Consider the following 21586-nt stretch of genomic DNA (forward strand, 5'->3'; position numbering starts at 1 on the left):
ACACTTGCTCCCTTCTGAAATAATAAAGTCAGGAATGACTTTCCAGGTGAAGAAGTGACAGTTCAGCAGGGACTCAGAGGCATGGTAAGATGTGCCAAAGCAGAAAGAAGGGCCATAGAATATGCCGAGGAACAGGGGCAGGACTACCCACGGTTGACTCCCTATGCCTTGGACCGAGGCTAGAAGAGCATGTGCTCATAGCAGAGGTCCTGTAGGCAAGGAGCGGAGAATGTAGGGGAGTGGGAAAAGATCAAGAGGCAGATCGTACAGGTGCCCCAATGCGAAGGAAGGCGGTCAGACTTTGGGAAAACCCATGTCTGGAGATAAAGATTTGAGAGTTACCTACTTCAATTTTCTCTCCAACTGAGCAAACAGGCAAGAAAATGGGTCTTAAGAAGGATGAGAGTTGAATCTTGCAAAAAGGTGCTTCTTGGGAAAGAGGAGGAAGAAGAATCCTCCAAAATTCAAACAGAAAGGAGCTATGAGCGAGAAGGAGACCCATGAAGGTGTCATAAGGGGCAATCGTAGGGGCTTCCCCATGAGCAATGCTATTTTGAACACTCACATCGAAAGAGGTCTCCTAGTCCACCCTGGACAGATGTAACAGTTCAGTACACTGGCGCATCGGAGCCCCTTTCCCTCTATCTCCATGGCCTATGGACCATCTTAAAGGTAAGAATGGATCACAAGCCCATGTCATCATGGGCAAACTCCAATCTGGTAATAGCGGCTGCCTGGGGCCACGTGTTGAGAAGGATCCTGAAGCTGAACCCAGATTCAAAATGAATGAGTTCTATGATCGATGAGCAATATCTGCCGTGCACACAAAATTGAGGAGTGGCCACAAATGTGCCCACATTTGCCATTCTTGCTTTCGGTAATTTGCATTCACTTTCTTTCTTAGACATGGGCTCATTTGGGGCAGAAACCATCAGGCTTACCCTTGTGCGGCCCCGTGCTATGTAGGCACTGGGGAAACAGTGATGGCTCGGCAAATGTTTGTTAGATGAATGATCGAACTCACTTGTTCCTAAGAAAAATAAAAAGGAGCTGGATGCTGTGAACTTTAGGAATGCAGAAGTGGCAGAACGGGCCTCTTTGGCTAAAGCCAGCATCCTACTCTGACCCTGGTGAGAGCCAAACTCCCGGTGACACGTCTGGACTCCACCCAGGTTCAGCTTAGGTCATTCCTGTTTAGGGAAAGTTCCCAGCACTCACTCACACAGACAGCGTGCAGGCCTTGCCTTGCAGGGGGTGTTGTGACTAACAACACAGCTAGTGAGTTCTGGAATTGACAAGCAGAGCCTCACTAGGAGCAGGCCTGTGAACCCAGGCTAACACGGAAGCATTCCTCAGGCATCTGTTTTTACAAAAGAGATATGCAATGCAAACAACAGACGTATGTCTGACTTGACCTCCCCTGGGACTAGTGAAAAAACTGTCTTGAATTGGGTTGGGCCAGCAGATTCTCTAATTTCCGAGAATCTCCCCTCAAGTATTTATTGGTGAGCAAACTCAATATGCCTCCTTGCTGTCCTTCAACCCTCAGCAAGGTGCCTCATCTGTAGAGAATACTCAGTAAATAAGACAGGGACATTCCATTTAAAGAACTCCTGAGTACATGGGGAGGAAGGCAACCGGTTATGGCCCAAGGGATAAATAATGCTCTAAAAGGAGATAAGAGGAAGCATGTGATTGGTTGCCAAAGGAACCCATGGAGACAAGCATCAGGGCTACTGGAGTTATGAAGCAAAGAGACATGGAATAGCCTGGAACAGGGTCCCAAAGGAGACGGATGTGTGCTGGGTTTAGAGACTGTAGGTAGACTTTTGACAGGGGGAGAGAAGGGGAGAGGATGCATGAGGCAGAGGAAACAGAACAGAAGCTGAGAGACAGGGTGGGAAAGGTAAGGTTTAGGAACAGGCAGAACATATGAGGGAGGCGGATCTGGGAGCAAGACTCGAAGCAGGGGTGAATCAGGGGGTATTGCAGGAGCCCAGGTGGTGAGGTGTGAGGCCAGAATTAAGGTGCGGACTATACGATGAAAAAAGATTAAAAACCAAGGCCACGTTAAAAGGGAGAATCAGGAAGGAGGCAAAGGTACAAAGGGAATCAAAGCCCTATAGACCACGGGGAACAAGAAATCAAAGGAAATGAGGGATTCGGTAGCAATTTTTCATGAGTCCTTAGAAACATGGATTCTTTCCATGGCCTGCAGATCACCAAACCTCCTCCAGCAAATGCCTTGGGCCTGGAAATCCATAACTCAGACGGTTTATTCTCGTGAAACCTGTGCAGCTGTCTCTCACATCTCACCTCCTTTTCCTTCCTTCCCTTTGTGGGGAAATAAAGAGAAAGAAAGGCCCTCCCCCTGCAGATTTCAGTGCTCTTCACTCCAGGCAGCCAACCAGGGAACTGAGCAAGTCCTGGTCCCTCCCATATCCAAGGAGAGGATCTAATGCATGTATTTCTCATAGGACATCTGCATTTTAAAGGAAACCTGGGTTCCAGTATGTTCGTCCACGATTTCCTATTTGCTGCACGCCTCGGAGGGAATGGAGGGGGCAACACACGGTCCTTGGACTCAGGGGCCTTATAATTTAGCAGTTGAAAAGGCCATTCCAGTCCATTCTGTATTTATGTTTCCCAGCAGGGGACACAGGTCCTATATTTGGGATGGTCATGAACATGGGCTCTAGAAGCAGAGAGACCTGGGTACAAATTCCAGCTCCGCCACTTACCAGAGAAGGAACTTGGTGTTAGTTTCTCAGTGTCTCCGAGCCTTGGTGTCTCTCCTCTATGCAGTGAAAGCCCTGAAGGGGCTCATCCATACAAAGGGCTCGGTACAGTACGTGGCACAGGGTATATACTCAGTAGGTATCTGCCAGGATGTGCCAGGAAATACTGGAGGCTCATTACTGACTTTCAGAAAATGAAGACTGACAAATGACAAGAGAACATCTCCCAGGCCCTGGAGGCTGAGTGAGCCTTTAATTCATTAACGTATCTTGCTGCGGTTCCTTATTTGAGAGATCAAGAAACTCTTCTTCTACCTTGTTTTATCTTTTAGGATGTAGGGGTGGATGATGGTATCAGCGTTTATTGAGCATGTACTCGGGACTCCAGCATGGTGCTAGGCACATTACCGCCTTTATCTCTTTCAATCATTGCAAAAACCTGAAAGGTACAAATGTTTATCCTGGATTACGAGAGAAGATAAACAGAGGCTGACGTTGTGAAACTTGCCCAAGGTCCTACAGCTAATAAATTGCAGAGCTGGGATTCAAGCTCAGGTCTTTCTGACCACCTCGTGCTGCTTTCTGGCTCCTGACTGGAGCCAGACCTGAACCCCAGCCGCCGGGGGTTCCTCCCACAAATGCACACTGCAATAAGATTTTATCCCAGCTTTCCTATTTGAGGCCCTAAAAAGCTTGGCTGAAGCAACAAGCCTTTTGATGATTTATTCCAAACCTCTTAGCTGCCCCATCGAGCCTGATTGGGAAGATGCCTGGCTGGTGCTGGAGTATCTCTCTGGTCTGGACCCAGCCCTTGGGGAGGGTGACCTCCTATCAGGCATTGGAGGCACCCTCGACTCACAGCCTGGAAAATGCCAATGGAAGGACCCTTAAGATTCCATTCTTTGACCGCCCCCCTGCCCTTTAAACATTGAACCCACCACCCATCTCTGTGAAAGAACATACTAGAGCCCACCAACATTTGTATTTCCTTTGGGAGACTTTTCTTACAGAGTGAAATCATCTCCCCAGTATCCTCCTCTAATGGAATCAGCTGACCCAGTCTTCATTTGAGAGATGAATCATAATAATATACTAATGATCACTAACACTTACTGAGTACTTAGGTACTATCCTCCCATAAGCCAATGAAATAGACATTACTGACCATTAGTTCCACTTCATAGATGGGAAACTGAGACTTCGAGGGTTAAGGGGGTTATCAAAGGCAGGCACTGGCTAGTGGCAGAGACAGAATCCAAACCAGAAACGCTTTCCTTAGGAGCCCATGCTCTGCGCAGTGTCTCATGCTGTCTCCAGGGAGGCCGGGGGCCCTGCCTTTCCTTCTCCATCCCCCCGAATGACCAGCGCATCTCCACTCCCACAGGAGGCACGAAAGTTTCTGCTAGGACTGTGAAGTCTGTCTGAAGAACACTCCAGACCAGAGCACTTTCCTGCCCACGTGGCCATGTGTGACAGCCATGCCACCCCCTCAGCCCTGGTCACAAGGAAATTACTACGCTAAAAGCAGTCTGGTTGTCAAGTGATAGTGAATGACCTCACGAGGTACAGCATCACTGTGAGTACTTTGTATGTACATTTAAAATGCAGGACAGAAAGCTGCATATGATGGCAATTTTATAAAAATTGTACATTGCATCGAGATTTAAAAAAAAAAAAGGCACAAAAGAAAGCTTTCCAGTGGCTATTTATGATGTTAGGATGATGGATGGTTTTTATTTCCTTATTGATTTTTTTATGTGCAAACTTCTTAAAATAAACACAAATTAACCTTTATAATAAGAAACCAAAAGGTTACAAAAATAAGCTGACTGACCATAAAAAGAGTCTATAATTAGAGGAAAGATGAAGAATGACTTCATCTGGAAGTACCCTCACTGGCACACCTTCCCTCACCTTGCTGTTCACAAATCGTGCCCTGGTTAGGAATTTCCACCTCCAGCTAGCACTACTCCATTTTCAAGACTGAGAGAAGAATGTCAGTGTTGGGAGTGAATTACCTTAACCCGTCCATGGCCCCTTTCCAATCCAAGCCACAGAGGGGAGGTTTAATTACCAAAAGCTCTGTGACGCAGTCAGCCTATTTTGGGCGGGCAGGCAGGCCAGGTGAGCTCTTTATCCACTGCTGCGCGGGCCGAGCCTCAGAGGTAACAGAGAGGAGGCATTTTCATCCTGTCCTGCTGCCAAGCCAGTCTTTCTAGAAGCCACTCCACTGCTGCCTCCGGAGGAACCAGCCAGGCTCCACCTCACTTCTCCAAAGAACTGTCACAATTTATCTTCTCGGTACCGTCACCCCCAGTTAGAACTGTAAAATGTCTCGGAGTATGCTATGCTCAACCAGAGGGAGAGAGCGGCCCTTGTTTTGTAATACACCGTAATGGGTACATTTCACTACGAGGATTAGGCTGAGAGGGTTAGGAGTAAGCTAATGTGATGACTAAACTGCACTGCAGGAGAAAAGAAATGGGAATTCAGGGGACTGGGGATGAGTATTCTGGGGAGGAAAAGTGGGGAGTCTGAGCAAGGAGCAAGAGGTCCTATTAACACATTAGGGAGGCCATAAAATGAAATGATGGCCAGCAAAGACTATCCCAGCTGGGAGGAGTGGCCAATGGACCTTTGATAATAACAATGACAATCATAGCAATCATAATAAAGTTGATAGTAATGACAGCTAACATTCACAAAGCACTCACTACTCCTTCCAAGCACTTTATATCCACAACAATCCTGTGGGGTAGGTACTACTCTTATGCCCATTAGACAGGTGAAGAAACTGAGGCACCGAAAAGTAAACCGATCTGCCCAAAGTGACATAGGAAGTGGCAGGGCTGGCTTTTAAAAAATCTCAGCCTGATATCAGAAACTTTGTTCTTAACCACTTGATGACACCGTCTTTCTCTAAGAACAGAAATGCCAAAGGTTCCATGGTATTCCATTTGCCTTTTTGTTCTGCAGTGCAAGCCACCCAGTTCCCTGGCTGCTCAGACTTTCAGTAAGGCCTGACGCACCCACAGCCTTGAGGCCATGGAACACTGGGGAGTGGGGGATGAAAAGGGCTCCCAGGGAGGGAAGGCGGGTGAAAAGCAGCCTGAGCAGAACGTAACCGAATGGAGAGTGATAATTCAACAGAGGCTGGACTCAGGATGGAAGGTGTCTTGAAGAAATTCAAGCTTCCAGGAGTGCCCGGAAATGGGGGGAGATGCTCAGCACCCCTCCGAGTGTGGGATGAGGCTTCACGCTGATTTCATTTAAATCATAAAGGACACTAGGATCCTAGGCCACACTGGAAGATTTGTGAAATTTCAAGACTGACCGGAATTTTGATACCTGATTTCCTTGGTTCTAAGTTGTTGTTGTTTTGTTTGTTTGTTTTTAGCTGAGCCATCCTGTCACCTGTTGGCAGCTCAGCAGCAGCTCAGCTCCGGCCAGACTCAAACCACTGTTGCTCAGAGCTCAAACCTTTGAGCGAGCTCTTAACCAACTGAGCCACTCAGCCGGCCCCTAAGTTGTGCTTTTTAAAAAACCATTTTAACATTTCTGAAATTGGGATGCATTTTATATTCAATATATACATTATGGTGTTTCTCTGTTTACTTGAAAATTTATTATTAAATGGTTTGCACAGTTTACAACCAACTGCAGCTGCCTGAGAACCTTCTGACAGAAGCAGATAAAGCCGCACTGGCTCTCTCGTTCACTTGTCTCTTTAATATTAAGGTGTCCGTGACTCCAGCAGTTCATCCATATGCACAGCTGCAATGCCAACCTCTGCCTCACCCAGCACACTCTTGCTCATCTGGTTCAACAGGTTCATCTTGGCTTAAACAAACACTGCTTCCTCCAGGAAGCCTCCTTGACCTACCAGATCAGGTCTAATTCTATTGGTCTTTGTGATGGATTAACGTCCAGTGTCCCCCAGCAGACTGCACCCCCACAAGGTCAAGATTGGGCTTTTTTTTTCTTCACTGTTAAATTGCCATTTAAGAGCACAATATGAATTTCAATAATTTTTTGCTTTATGAATAAATTTGAGTCTCTGACACAGAGCTGGAAAACAAACCATCGGTTCCTATTTCGATGATCAGAAGTTCTTTCAATAATCTTTGGCAAACATCACCAACAACAGGGTGGACATGAACCAGTCCTTCAGAAGAGCAGAAAGTCGGACCATCTTTCTACCATCACTGGAGCATGTTGCTATCTCATCCGCTGCATGTTAAAGAATATTTAGGCTTTATCATTATTTGCGCCTTTTGTTCTACTGGCTCCCGGTGACTCCTTCTTGCTCCCATTCATTAAAGCCAAAGCCTCACTTGAAAGGATGTGAAATAGAGAACAAGACCCCAACGTTTAGTACAATGTTAATATATATTGTAAACTTTGAAGAAGGAAGGTTTCAACAGAGGTATTAGAATAGTGATACAGGTTGTTATAATTAATATTCTTTAAAATCCTATAATCCTCTCAACCATTGAGAAAATTTCCACACCTAAGAGGGTCCTTAGAAATGTTCCAGTCTGGCCATTCTGCAGATAAAGGGCCAAAGACACAAGTCGGCTACTAGAGGACAGAGGTGTCCTACTGGTGGCACATTGGGACAAGGGACCCCCTAGAATAAAAGAAAAGCTTGAGGCCAAAGGCTATGCATTGGCCCACTTTTCAGGTGTTTTTCTGTTGCCCTAACACAGTGGCTTTCAATCAGGGGCAACTTTGTAATATCTGCAGACATTTTGGGTTGTCACAGCCTCGAGGCTACGAGGAAGCTATTCCTGGATAGAGGCAGAGAGGCTGGTAAACACCTCCCACAACAAAGAATCATCTAGTCCCAAATGTCAATAGCGCCAAAGTAGAGAAACCCTGCCCCAATAGATGTCAGGGAAGACAGAAGGACCCAGAATGAGCACTGGGCAAATCCTCACCCTGCTCACCCCCAACCACAGCCCACTACCCACTCTCCACCACCCCACAACCCATCTAAGGTTGTGCATCACACGCCAAGGTACGTGTTTACCCCCACGTACACACGAATATACAGGCCCAATCCCATCAGCAACATGCCACATCTTCCAGGAGAAGCAGTTTTACTCAGAATTCGCTGAATTGCCTTGATTCTAAGATATACGTTGTCCCCATATTTTAATATTTCTGAATATGGAATGTGTCATATTTAACATAGTTTCCCCTCCCCCCCCAAAAAAATGCTATTATGAAGCCAATGGAAACTCATAAATGATTACATATTAGAATCAGAGAAACATGGTAGCTTGAAAAATAACGTAACATATAGAAATAAACACAAATAGATGATGGAGCGTGATGTAAACTTTGCTTGACTTCCAAGGACAAAAACATTAGGCTTCAAAGGATTTCTCCCATGTGTGGGCTCCTGCGGCCAGTGTGAGTTCACACTCCTCCACCTTGTTGGTGGAAAAGCTTAAAGGGTAGACTTTCCTCTCAGGATGAAAAAGGACCAGCGGCCAGAGGGTCTGTGGATGAGACCAACCCTCGTGGGCTCACTTTTAAGCCTCAGCATCCTGAGGTCCGATCTCCTTCCTCCTGACCCTCAAAGCCTTCCTCCCACGTCTCCACTCCAATCATCCCCAGGCCTGTTCTCTCTCACAACTGCCACCATTTCCAGTGATTAGCATTGGAGCACACTGAGACTTACTTGCTGAGAGAGAAGCACCCATGGGTCCTGCCTGCTGACCAGCTTGTGTCACTGCACAGGTGGCACAAATCAGCAGGGAGTGGTCCACACACAAGCTTCACAGTGAGTGAGGCCCGTCACAGACCCAGACTCAACACCTTCTCTGATTGTCCCCTTGGACAAGCTGGATAACTCTTCAAGCCTCGGTTTTCTCATATAGAAGGGGGCAGGGGATGGAATAACAGTCCTGCCCACTACAGAATTGATTCTTTTATTTAGCTAGAAATAGAAAAATCATGTAAAATACATGGTTCACTGCCCGGGTCTGGCCAACAGTTGGTTTGGTCTTCCGAGCAGACTGTAAGATATCCAGCCACAGTGATTCTAATGATCCCATAGCCTTTTCTTCAGCCTGAATAGACTGAATGCCATCAAATACACCTGAGTTTGGGGAACCCTTGATTTTTTTCGACATTCATCCTCACTAACCTATTATCAACCCATACACTATCACAAATTGCTTTTTAACAGGGATATTATGAGCATGTGTTGCTTTGTTCTATAAAAAAACAATGATAAGATCCTTGATGCCCCTCTGGTTTCCATGGATCGTAGAAAGGCTCAGTTGGAGAGAATTCGCTAATGTCTGCGTGCTTCTCTGGCCAAGTCTTATGGCCGTGCACTCGCTAAGATTGCTAAGATTCCAGGCAATGCCAGGGCTCACCTGGGACTCTGGGCAGAACGTCATTGGATGGGATGTCGGCAGAAAGGGAGTACATCCCTAACAGCCACTTTTGGTCAAAAACATATTGCATCTTTTCTCTCTGGGGCAATAAAATTCAAGGACCTTCCTCCGTCACTTGAAACAAAATTGGTTCTGAAAGTCTAGAATGTGACTTGTCTCTTGTTTAAGCTTGTCTGGAAACATTTAGGGCAAGTGGGTGAATGGCATTTAGAGATGTAACATTTCTGACAATTTGGGGAGAAAATAAAGAAAAATGAGGGGCAATGAAAATGGAACCAATCCTTGTTCTTTCAGAACTTTCCCCAAATATAAAGTCACTATGGTGATTTCATCATATAAATGGAAACTAATTTTCTAATAACACATTCTGTATATTATTATTTATTCAGGTAACAATTAACTTGTTGCTCATTTAATTCACACATTTTTATTACAATTATTATATACATTGTATGTATCCCTTATTATAAAAAGGTGAGAGTTTTAAAAAGTCAACTCAAACCATTTTAGTTTTAGATCTCTATTAAGGCAGCAAATATAAATATAATGACTTCAATCAGACAGAAGTGGGGCTTTGCACAACCAAGTATATTTGGATATGATCGGTGACGGTATCGACTGGATTTAATTTTTCTGGAAATAGATAACAGTTATTATAAATCTGTTTATATTCATGGACCTGGTAACTTCATCTTAGGAATATGATGCATGGAACAATCCCCAGGAAAAATAAATTCAATTCAAAGATCGTCATTTGCAGCACTATTTATAAAATAAGGAAATTGGAAATAACCCAGTTCAATCACTACAAAAGGTTAAGCAAATGATGCCGCAGCAATAGTAAAGCATAACAGAGCCATTAAAAGATACAATTTCCTATCCATATTCCCATATGCATGTTCATAAAGTAGGTACTATACATGTCCCACACAACATAAGAGTGGGAGTAAGAAAGGAATTTAGAATAAGAATTTATAGTAAAATGGTTTAAGTTCTTTTTCTTGAAAAACGGAGGAGGTTCGCAACCTAAAAAGCAGGTATAAGACTAGAGATATGTAACATGGTCTCAAATATGTATTGTCATATATTATGACTAGAAGGAGATGCATTTTAATAGGGATTACTTCTGGTTGAAGGAATTGCACATGATTTCCCCCCCCCCTTATTTATACTTTTAAGTATTTTAACAATTCTTTCCAATGAGCATGGAGAACTTTTATAATCCTAATATTAACAGCCTGTTTAACAAGTAAAACTATAAACAAGTGAACTTTAAGGAATTAGTTTTAAACAGTGAGAAGAAATGGACCAAATGTGAACAGAAGAAGTCATTTGTATTATTGTATAAAAGGAAAATCAATCGGTTTTTAACGACTTTGTATCACCTATTGTGCCAAGGACACAGAAAACCCTCGCTCAAAGTCCAGCTTTTCTACACTTTATTTATGCTTTCTGATTACTTGAATTACTGCTATCAGAAGTTTCTGCTGCATTTGATTAAATTTTTTTACTATATTTTTGAGCTTCTGAAAACAGCATTCAATGTGTAAAAGGATAGAGTATTTCAATATTGTCCCAATTCTGGTAAACCCTAAAACTGTACCCTAAAACACAATGAACACTCCATAGATGTGTATGGAAGGACTGTATGAGTGAACACGAGCCATTTTCTTTCCAATTCTGGAGGGGGAAAAAAAAAGAGGAATTTGAAGGGAATAAATAGCAAGAGGAGCTGACGATCTTTGTAACACCCACACTGTGCATTGTAAGACAAAAGAGAAGTACTTAACAGGGTCCAGGAGTACAACATTGGACCAAGTACCTCATGCATTTAGCAATATCAGAAAATAACTTTCCACCATCAAAACCAAGCCTACGGGCTTTCCCACCACACCAAGCACAGGCAACAGTGCAATATCACTTAGACTTTTGCTTCTCAATCTGCACCGGGGAGCTTTTGCAGCAGGGTTAACTGGGTGACACTGCAATCTTAATGAAGTCATTTACGTCACCCTGCACTCGCAAATGGAAATATACTTATCTCACAACAGGTAAATGGCACAGCTGGGATTTTTATCTGGACCAATTTCTTCAGCAGTGATTGCCGAAGACACTAACATTAAAACTTCTAGAAAGAGTCTGGGGTTAAATGCAGAAGACATACTCACTAAGGATATTTCATACATCTTCCTGGGTTCTTAAGATCTTCAAGACACAATCACACATGATGATTTTGGTATAAGGTACAGCTTTTCCAACTCATCACTACACATCTTGTTAATGTGTCATTTAAGCAATCATTGAAAGGAGAACTTCTATATGAATATCATTTACTCATTCATTGATTCATTCAATACATATTCATTTAAAAGCCTACCACGTGCCTCGTTCAGGCAGTGGGGTGCAGAGACCTACACATTTCATTCACCATCCTAAGGCGTGTCAGAGCCAGTTGTTTTTCTGATAAATATACATGATTATGCTTTCCAATTTTTACTCTTCTTTCTTAGAATCTTTACACTTCTAGGGAAGACCTGGTTCACAAGAGGAAGCTCACATTACTTCAGTCCCTAGGAAAACGCAAGTGTCTTTGCCAAATACCAAAATAGGCTCTAATGAGTGTTTTATAATAATCTACTGTTCCCTATTTTCATTTCTCCTCTTTCTCTGGGAATATAAAGTGATTCCTTCCTTCTCATGGCCCCTCCCAGCCCACCCCCATCACACTCAAGGTTTCTGACCTGACTGACCTCTCGTCTCCAGGAACCCACCGGCCACCACGTAGTGCTGGAATGAGCTCGGCCTTCCATCACGGTCCTGTTGTACCTTGGAGGAAAATCTGTCAGGTGCTTTAAAATTTACCTAGCCGGTGTTCTGATGTCAAAGAAGTAACAAACTGTCTATTGACTGTTGTCACTTGACTAGAGAGTTCAAGGCCACTCAGTGTTTGAACATTGCATAACGATGGGAGTGAAAGACCTCATGGGATCATTGTAGGCCTTTGATGTCCCTTTCCTCTTCTTAAACAAGAACCGCCACTGTTTCCTTCCCAAGTTTTGTAATTTCCACTGGGCTGTCCCAGCAGCTCACTGTTCTACCCCTGCACCAGTCACTTTGTCACCAATCATCCCTTGGCACTTACCTTCATTCCTCTATCACCATCCTTCCAGCCACCCGTGATCATTAATTAACCATTTTATCCCCTGGCAGCCTTGCTCCCTGGCATTTAACCTGGACTCATCAAGTACTTTGTATTTAACTTCTTTTTTTTTAATTTATTTTTTTATTGTTAGTTTCAGGTGTACAGAACAATACAATAGTTACCCTTTTTTCACCCTCACCAGGTAACAACCCCCCTCCCCCCATCTATTGCCCTCCCACCCCCGTTATCATGCTTATCTATTACAATTCCATTGAATCTGTTCCTGCTCTCTACTCCATGTCTCGAGACTATATGTATATATGTAATTATAGTTGATGTCTTTAACTTCTAATTCCCACTGTAAATGAAAGAAATCCTTGGCTTTTAAGGTCAGCGATGTCCCAGCCTTCCAATCCTTTCTCTATGCTTCAGTCCTGAATGTTCTATAGCTTAATATTTATTCATGGATTCTGTTGAGGGACCTCTGTTTTGCTTTCTAATGAAATGTAAAATGAAAGATCAATGTGTTGTTGTGAGGTCGATTTGAACACCAGTCCTCATGTCACCTTCAATGACTTCCATGGATAATAGCACCATTCCTGAGAATGTGCCCTTCAGAACACTAATCCCCAAAAGAGTTCCTGGGTACAAAGGTTAAGGAGCCAAATAAGATTGAAAGGAGCAGATCACCCTGGAAGGCCCACGATGGGTATTAGTGTATCAAAGGCTTTGAGAAGTTCAGTGGGAATGAAAGGTGCCCAGCCAAGCCATACCCAAGGTAACTGGCACCCAGAACACATTTTACGTTTTGTTTGTTTTATTTTTCTTATGTAAGAATTATGTACATATTAGCAATTTAGTGATCCAAAGAACACTCTCTGGGAGGCAATGATCTGCTGTGTAAGCACCAAGAGGGCCCTGAACCTATGCTACACAGCTGGATGCATTTTCCTGGTTGGGAAGAATAATTAAAGGCTTTTTGTCCAAGACTGGTAGGATTCAAGCCACCACTGAATTATTAATCTGACCACAAATTAGCACAGAGAATGGGGCCTCCATTCTCTCAAACAGGATGGGCTGCAGTGGGGAAGGGGCCAGGTGAATACTAAGTCATCATCCACCACAGACAGCAGACATCCAAGATGCTTTGCAGGTGGCCTGATGTAGAGCTCCCTCGTGACAGGGCCTGCACAGTGTCCCCGTATCCTAAAATTTTAATCCACAGGACACACCCTGCACCATATTTGTGGCTCTTCCACAAACTGTCTCTAGCCCTGTCGTGGGCCATTTCAATCCCAGCCAGAAATTTTCACAAGAGCTATTGCATCCAGGAAAGGGTTGCGTTTGATTTGGCTCCTAACTGTGGCCCTAGATAAATATGTAGCATGCAGGAGACATCTTTTGAAGCTGCACCTGAGATTTCAACCCTACTTCCATCACTCATGAGCTGTGGGATGGGCAGATGACTTGACAACTCTGAACCTCAAATACCTCATTCACAAAGAAGGATAATAATGATTAATAATAATAATAACAACAATAATAGCTTACAGGATTGTGGTAACAATTAAACCTAGAACAGAGATAGCATACAACACATGGTAACTATTATTATTATCATCGTTGTGTGTTCATTCCACAGATATTTCTCAGGCAAAATAGCCATTGCTTCCAGAAGATCTGACTGCCCTTTGAGCAATCCTGAAGTCATGGCAAATCCACAGCGAACCGGATTTTCAGGTATTATGATCTCCTTAGTAGCATGACCACATGCTAGTTGCCCCATCTACATCCTCTTCTGGTGACAACTATCACCGTAGGCTATTGATACTAGCTAAGCTTCATTGAATTTACTCTGTGCCAGGCACATTCTAAGTGCTTTCCACATGCTTGGCTTATTTGAATCTTTTGACAGCCCTATGAGGGAGAAACTACTATTATTCGCATTTGTAGACAAGGAGAACGCACAGAGGGGCTAAGTAACGTGCCCAAGTTCACACAGCAGCTCAACGGCAGAACTGGGATCCAAAGCCTCAAAGCTCGACTCTCGAGTCCCTGCCTGGAACCATCGCACTACCCTGCCTCTCCCTGGAGGGGTTTGCTGTCTATCTAACGAAGGGGCAGTGTGAGGCATGACTATGCAAGAGATGGAAAGTGGAGAAGGCAGAGGTGGGTGTGGGTGAGGCATGGAGAGTAAAACTATCTTGTGGGTGCCCTGCAGAAAAAACAACCAGCTAATGAATTAGTCAGGCACAGCCCAAGCAGCTGTCACATTCTGCCTCAGAATGTTCTGGAATTGCTTCAGAACCATGGATGTCAGAGTAGGAGGCAGACAGCAGGCTACTGCCTGGCAGAGAGGAAGGGGGCCTGGCCAGAGCCTGGGACACAGTTAGTGAGAGCAAAGCTGCTACAGATGCCTATTTCTGGGTTGCCAAAGCTTTTTGTCATTTGTAAAATAGGGGCTCATTAGCGGGTTTCAAATGTCATTTGAGATACAGAACCAGAGGGTGCCTTAAGATCCCTCCATGCTGTGGAATTCTAGAATGCCACTTGCCCAGGGACATCTCCAACAGATCTGGCTCCATCTCAAATCGACAGCATACCTATCATTTAGAGCACTCTCTCCAAGCCAGGTGCTATTGTCTGAATTCTTCCAGCAACCTTCTGCACAAAATTATTATCTCCACCTTACTGAAGAGACATAGAGAGGGAAAGTAACTTGCCCCAGGCCATGTGGTCATCAAAGGCTGGCGTCAGGACCTGAGCAAAGGTGAGAGAAACTCATGCCCAGGTGTAGTCTCTGCCCACACTAGGTGGTGTTTGAACAGGACAAGCATCCATGACCTTTCGTTCACTGAGGTGTTTCCATTGAAGTCTTGGATGGGCCCGGGACGCAGAGCTGCACACGGCAGACCAGGTCCAGGCCCTCACTGAGTTATATTTTCTATTCCTGCTAGGAGAAGCCACCAAAGATGAGAGCTTAGCAAGTGCAGAGGCAGATGGAGGGCGTTCCTGGGACACGGAGACCTCACCACTCTATACAGAAGCTGGGTTTCAAAGGCGTCTTGGAACAGACTCTGCTCCCTCTCAGAGAACACTCTATGTGTCCCCGACACAAAGGGAGAGGAGACAAGCGCCCCGCTATTCTGGAGGTGGGGTCCAGTAGGCTGGCAAGCAAACTCGCAGCATTTTCTTTCAATCGCCTGGGGGTGGGGTGGAGGTGGGGTCTGTGGGGAGATTTAAGTAATTAGAAGTTTCCCTTTGTGTGGCTCTCACAGATATTTCTGGAAGGGGTCCGTTTTGAGTGATTCATCATCTACACAAGTAGCCTCGCACTGAGAAGCCAGCTCAGATCGTGTGGTTAAAAATAAATCTCTGCTCACCCATCTTCTTATTAATATTCTGTACATGTATTCAGGGCGTTCCGCCAACAGTGAGAAGTTTATTTTAGCCGATAGTTGCTACCCTGGCTCCAATCATTTGGTACAAGTAACTATAACTAAGACCTTGATTTCTTTTCAAAGAATGATGTGGAAACACCAAGTACTAAACGTTCCAGGAAAGCAATGACTTGCTCAGACAGTCTGCGGGGGTTCGAATGCCACTCACTAAGAGCTCACATTACTCGGTGCCTCAGTTTCTGCACAAGTAAAATGGAGATAATCACAATGCCTCAATACAAGTGAGCTATCATTATGCAAACCCAACCTATTTCATCATGGTTATGGCAATGACTAATTGTCACCTATTCCTCTCTCGTTGTGTGTCCTCAAGACAAACCCATAAGGTGGGTATTAACCCATTTTACAGATGAGAGAATGAAGAGTCACAGAAGTCCACACCTGGTGCGTACATGCGTGGCGGAGCAGGGCTGGAACCAGATCTGTCTGAACTCAAAACTAGTGCTATGTAATATCATTGTCTGCTTAGAGCAAGACTGTGAGGCTGGCAAGAGAAAGAGCCTGACGATCCCTGTTTAACAGACAAGGAAACCGAGGCAGAGCGATTACATGATGAAACCACATCCAGTTTTTTCGCATCACGTTATGCGACAAAGATCAAAGTGGATTAGACAGGAAATGATACTGAGGGAGATCATACAAATAACTGGCTTTCTCCCGTCACCAAAATAACAGAGCATTGATACATAATATATAATAAATATAATATATATATAATTATGTATATAATATACAATATAATAATAAATATAATATAATATATTAAATAAAATATAATAAAAATAATATAATAAATATAATATAATCTAAGAACCCCGAAAGCCCTTGGCATTGCTCCTTATATATGAGCGATCACATGGTAAAGCTGATTTAACTACAGTCCTGCAACCTCTGGTCTTTCGAGTTTGAGAGGTTCTGAGTTTAGTATTTCCAACATATGCTATTACGGCATTCCCAAGTTGCCACAATCATCAAAGATGATATTTAACTTCTACATGTGGTTTCACTTATCTGGGGAACTCCTCTTCATCCTTCAAAACCTTGCTCAGTTGTCTCTACCTCAATACAGCTTTCCCTGACCATCCCCACTCTTCAACAGAACTGATATTTCCCGCTTCTGAATTATTTCTGCTTCCTTTACGTATTTCAAATGGTTGCAACACAGAGTGACTTCCACTATAGCTTATATGTCTGTCTGTCACTTCCGTTAGGCTGTGAACTGCTCCAATTCAGGCCCCTATCGTGTATTTCAATTCTTTGGGAATTAGCAATGCATGTACGATCTATATCAGTGGTTCCCTACGGGGCAGTTTTGCTCCCTAGGGGATACGTGGCAATCTGGAGACCTCTTTGGTTGTCACAATGGAGGTGGGAAGATGCTACTGGCACCTTGTGGGTAGAGGCCAGGGATGCTGCTAAACATCCTACAATGCATGGGACAGCCCGTCCACAGCAAAGAACTACCCAGCCCAAAATGTCAATGGTGCCGAGGTCGAAACACTCTGGTCCACCTGGTAGTTCTCAATTAAGCAAGACCCACACTGCCGACTCAGGGCCCACTGCAAATTGTGTTTTGGTCCTCACATATTCACAGCACCTCTGCGGGAGAATTATACTCCCCCATCCCTGGAGACTGCTTTACCTTCTGACTGCCTTGGGCCAATGGATTGAGAGCATTTCACAGACGTTCCTGGTGCCCCACTCCTTATCACCCCCCAGGGCATTCTAATGCCCTCCAGCCAGCTTCCCACTGCCAGTGTCTGTATCTCCTTGCCTGAGGGCTTTTTCAGGAGTTAGAAGGCTACCCTGCCCCCACACAGTCCAGAAGTGCTAGGGAATTAACACCCTTTCCCCGCCACCGCCCCCCCAGCCCAGGAGTAGCCCTCAACCAATGAAGGGGAGGTCTGTATGTGTAAATACACCAGCTCCCTCTTTCCTCCAGAGGATCACAGGACATGCAATTTGCCCTGTCTCCTCAAACTTCCCCATGGGATTAAACTGGAGTTGCCCACAGAGGTAGCGGACTGGATAACCTACCAGCCCTTAGCTGCCCTTCCACGTCCCCACTTCCCTGCAGGTGTTTCCCGCACCCCCCCCCGCAAAGAAGTTGACGTGTGCTGGAATCCTTGTTCTATGAAGAATCCGCTCTGAGAAACCCCAATTAACACAGGGTAGAAGCTCCCTCCCCAGCAGAAACTCCAAGAATGCTCACGTGGTTCTGTCATTGCAACAAGAGAGACATGACCCACGTGAGGGCTGTGTCTTCAGCCTGGGTCCCAGATGGAGGAGACATACAGGACACTGGCGACTGGCCTGCAACCAACACGTAACTGACACAAGAAACAAACCTCTGTGGTTGTAAGCCATAGAGATTAGGGGGTTGTTGTTACTGAAGTATAACCTGCTGAAGCTGACTAATACAGGCTTGTCACTCCTAGGGGGACCTTCCTAACTGACTGTACTGTAAAAGCCCTCGCTGCTTACCTCCCAAATCATACTCATCTAAGGACAAAATCACATAGCATTCGTCAGGTCCTCGAGGTCGGAGATGATTATTTTCCCCTCTTCCCTTTGTGGCGCTTCCCGGTAACTCACAGAGCCCTGTGCAGTGCTGGGGAGCTGGGGGGCGCCTAGAGGCTGGTAGACTGAACCCTGAACTCTCTGGGTTTTACCACCAAGTATTTCAGTTCTGGTATCTATTTTGGGGAAAGAAACTAAAGATGAAGCGCGTGGTCTAGAAATGGATGAAAGCCGTAGTCACACTACGGCTGCGCTCAGCCTGGGTGACCTTGGGGGAAACCCCTTCCCACATCTGAAGTCTCCCATTTGTAATGTAAGATCTGACCACCAGATCAAAGTCCCATCCCCAGCACCCAGCCGCCATGATTCAGTGAAGACCCAAAGCAGCTTCACTTTCTCCATCCCCTCCTTTTTCCATCAGCCTTCAGAACAAGCTAAATTCAGATCTAAAATCTCAAAGGAAAGGCTGTCTCATCCAGTTTACCAATTGCTCATTTCTCCTATTATTATAACATATCGAAAGAAAGGGTTGCATTCTTCCTGCCCCCCATCCTCCCACCCCACACCCCCCCGGCCTTGACATTTCTGAGTATGAACCATGTGCTACACATCAGGCTGAAAGCTACTTGCCCTCTACTATAGCATTTTTCATGCTCGAGTCACTCACATCCGGCCTGCGTTATTTTTGCCACATCAGAATACCATCTCTCTATTATTTACTTAATGTTTAACACTGGTAGATTCTTTGTACTTAAAAATAAATGTATTCTAAGAAGAATTTTTACATTCCTACTATCAGTGGAAAACCGGTAGCACTTGTCATAAATAGAAGGTACGTGTGAAAGTGAACGTGATGACAAACATTTTTATTGACTTCTAGCTAGACGTTATCTGCTAAAGCCTCTGCCACCTGTTCTCTCTTTGTTAAAAAGGTTTTAGGGCAGTGGTAAAGGCATAGCAGTGGCCCCTCACCAATGTTTTAGCCTTGTAATCAGAAAGATCGAAAGACATTTGAAAAGGAAGTAATTTTCTCACCATGCAATGTGATGTTACTTAATTCATCATCAGTGTACCCCTAATCACGTCACATCATTCTTCATCTCATTAGGTCATCCATTTCACACTTCGAGGAAAGCTCTGTTATTTCCCTGGGTCCTTACAACATGTAGGTTTAGGTTTTTTTGTTTGTTTTTTTTGTTTTGTTTTGTTGTTTTTTTAGCTGAGCCATCCTGCTACCTGTTGGCAGCTCAGCGGCTGCTCAGCTTGGGCTGGACTCGAACCGCTGTTGCTCAGAGCTCAAACTCTTGAGCGAGCTCTTAACCAACGGAGCCACTCGGCCGGCCCCAGGTTTAGTTATTAACAGCATAAATTTTACAGCCTGTCAGGTGCAGGTTTGAGTCCTGCTCTACCACTTCCTAAACTGTGCAAACTTTGTAAAGTCGCTAATCCCTCTCTGAGCTTCTGTTTCCTCATCTGCAAAATGGGGATAATCATAGTCCCTACCTCATAATGTGAAAACCTTTGAAATAGCTTGGCCCAACCGTCATGTTCAATAAATGAGGGCTGCCATGATTATTTATTATCATCAAATCTGTATGGTATTTGGATACCCATTCTACAGATGAAAAAAAGTAAGGCCCGGCAGAGTAACCTGTTGAGGTCACACAGCCTTGCTTTTCCCAGTTTTCTTTAAGCAATTGCCTTAAAGAACAACGAGGGTTGTCATTTATTTTAAATCAGGCATAGTAATTCCCATCCTATTTTGTTTTATTTTTCCTAACTCTGCTGGCTTGCTTAGTTGCCTCCCTCTAAAATACAGAGGGCATTGGTGCATGGGCATAAGCAGTCAGTCAGAGCAGATTCAGGTCCAGTTCATAAGGTCCCACTATGTCTTTGGCCCCCCAATTTTGCCAACTTGCCCTGGGATTTAGCATTTCATGAAGGAAAGCACATGAGGTCAGAGAACTCATCTAATGTCACTCAGAGATGCATCATGATGTGCAGAGAGCCCTGCCACTGATACCGCGAGTGTGGACCATGCCGCCCTGCCTGCACCTTTTCATTTTTTTTTTTTATTGTTAGTTTCAGGTCTACAGAACAATGTAATAGTTACCCTTTTCACCCTCACAAAGTAACAAGCACCTTTTCATTTTTAATGTTCCATTTATACATTTCTCACCTAATTTCATTAAGCTCTACGTCAGCTAACCACCTGCTGAGAATACTTTAAAATTATAGAAAAGCACAAGTCTGGGAGAGAGAGAGCATACTGCACATGTCGCTTGCTTTCCCTTCCCATGTCCCGCTCTGGTCTTAAAACATCAACATCAAGTCCGCCTCTGCGGTTGACAGAGTGGGAGCAGTAGAAATAACACATGCCAGAATGAATTTTTCTTCTCCACTGTCTTCCTGGGGACGGGTGGCCCCATGGACTAAAGTATTACTAAGGGGGCTTTTATCATGAAACTGAAGACGGAGTTGGGGGGCCAGTCAGGCACTCCTTTAGCATAAAAATTACAAGTCATATTTCAGCATTGCCCACAAGGTCTGACTGTGTTGTATGTTCTCCATCCAAAGCTCAAATCCCTTTACAAGTTTCAAGGTTCATTATCAGAAGCCTTGTGCCTTTCTCCGCTCCCTAGCTGAAGCAAAACAAATGGGCAGAGCAGGAAAGCAAACCTACACCGGAGGTTGGATATAGAAAGACAGGAGCCTTTACATCGGTTTATGGTTATTCATGAAAGGGAGCTAATATAAAGCAAAGGCCAAGTGCAAAGAAACAAACATTTTGAAATAACAAGATGCTTTTTTATTATAATTATGAAAGTTGGTGGTTTCAATACAGAACCTGCAGATTAGGGCAGTAAGTAGGTATCTCAAAATCATAATACTTGTATATGGGGAATATCATAGAAATCTGTTCATATTTTGTTCAATCATCATTACCAGAAGTAAAAATTGCTGATTTTCTATTTATAATATGTTTGACATATTTGATAAAACTGAGTTCACTTTCATTTCAAATAATAAAAAATTTCCTACTACAAAAAATAAAAACAGAAGGGGGAGGGGGGTGCTTTGGGGCCAAAGCTAAATGGTCTGCAGAACCGTGGGAGAGTGTGCTCAGGGGCTTTAGACCCACCAGTGGGTCACACCCAGAGTGTACCCCAAGAGTGTCTGGCTGAGGTATGAGCCTGTGTTGAGGGCCCCAGGATGGGCAGAACAGTCCAAAAAAGTCCCTCTGCATCCCCAGTGCCTGCTGGACTCTGGATGGCTTGGATCGGATCACTTGATTCTGAAGCAAAGGGCTGG

General features: G+C 44.4%; 1 protein-coding gene across 3 annotated transcripts in view; it reads right to left on the reverse strand.

Moving 5' to 3' along the window:
- The window catches only part of SLC1A2 (solute carrier family 1 member 2), a 138460-nt gene that overhangs the window by 77082 nt on the left and 39792 nt on the right, over positions 1 to 21586 (reverse strand). The window contains exon 1 of one of the 3 annotated variants that reach the window (XM_019639508.1): positions 11902 to 11995. The exons of 1 other annotated variant lie outside the window; for it this stretch is intronic. The gene's annotated coding sequence lies outside the window, so the exon portion shown is untranslated. Of the gene's footprint in view, positions 1 to 11892; positions 11996 to 21586 lie in introns of those variants that run through there. One more of the 3 variants, XM_019639509.1, reaches the window with a different exon arrangement.

This window comes from Hipposideros armiger, unplaced genomic scaffold (genome assembly GCF_001890085.2).
Source record: "Hipposideros armiger isolate ML-2016 unplaced genomic scaffold, ASM189008v1 scaffold_44, whole genome shotgun sequence".
Classification (NCBI taxonomy): Eukaryota; Metazoa; Chordata; class Mammalia; order Chiroptera; family Hipposideridae; genus Hipposideros; species Hipposideros armiger.